This window comes from Limulus polyphemus, unplaced genomic scaffold (genome assembly GCF_000517525.1).
Source record: "Limulus polyphemus unplaced genomic scaffold, Limulus_polyphemus-2.1.2 Scaffold2572, whole genome shotgun sequence".
NCBI classification, from domain to species: Eukaryota; Metazoa; Arthropoda; class Merostomata; order Xiphosura; family Limulidae; genus Limulus; species Limulus polyphemus.
This window is the reverse complement of record NW_013668182.1, coordinates 71,024-72,102: the sequence shown is the minus strand read 5'-3', so window position 1 is coordinate 72,102 and position 1,079 is coordinate 71,024. Positions and strand designations below refer to the sequence as shown.

Genomic DNA, 1,079 nt, shown 5'->3' with positions numbered 1-1,079 from the left:
CATTTTCAGCCAACCTTTTCTCATACATCCTTTTTGATGTTCTAATTTCCTGTTTCACCAACTTTCTTGCAGCTACCCTTTTCGTTCTATAAGGAATATGTTTACCTTGAATAATTAGAAATTTTCCACATCTGATCAGTATCTCCAAATAATTCAGCTGCCCAATTCACAACAGATAATTCTTGTTGCATCCCTTCAAAATTTGCTCTTTTAAAATTTGTAACCAAAATTTCAATATTCCTTATCTCCATATGCAGCAAAACATCTAATCTAATACAGCAACAATCAATTGCACCCAGATATGCCCCAATTTCCACCATCTCAATCATTTCTGGATTTGAAGCTAACAACAAGTCTAAAATAGCATTGTTTCTAGTAGATTCTTTGGCTAATTGGTGAAGAAAGGCATCCTGAAGAGTTCCCAAAAACCATTCTACCTCATGGTTTCACTCTAGAATTTCCCAATCTATATGCCTGAAATTAAAATCACCCATAATTATGACTTCATTAACAGATGAAATCTTAATCTCATTGTAAAGTTTCCCACTAATTCCCACTAAAAGCCTTTTCTCTTTATATCCACTAATAGAAACCCAAATGGATTCAATATCTTACAGCTGAGTTAATAGCCTAAGCAAACAAGCCAGCCCCTACCTTATTTAAATGTAAACCATCCATTCCAAATAGCTCCCTTCTCCCACTGAACTGATCCCACAAGTCTAACCAGCCAATCTGCTTATCCTTCCATACTAACCTGAGCTTAGCATTTAGCTCTAGTGACCTACTTGTAACTTCATCCCTACAGTTAATTCTAGGCAGTATCCCTGACAAAATTAGGTTATGGCCTTTTTTTTTAAAATGCCTTTATCAACTCTTTCTACTTATTAATTCGCTCCTCTGACCTACCTTTCCCTACATCATTAGCATCTACATGCACTACAAAAACTTCATTTCTGCTAGACCCCCTTATTAAATCTCCTGCTCTGTCAATTTATCCTCCACCTGTGCCCCTGGGTAGCATAATCTGATTCTTTTCTCTCTATTTACCCCACAGAATATTCTATCCACATGCCTTGTCA

General features: G+C 36.4%; 1 protein-coding gene across 1 annotated transcript in view; it reads right to left on the bottom strand.

Annotated features, from left to right (window-relative positions):
* Positions 1 to 1,079, bottom strand: part of LOC106467335 (laminin subunit alpha-2-like) — a gene marked incomplete at its 5' end in the record, with an annotated part of 162,333 nt that overhangs the window by 90,538 nt on the left and 70,716 nt on the right. The gene's annotated exons all lie outside the window — the stretch shown is intronic.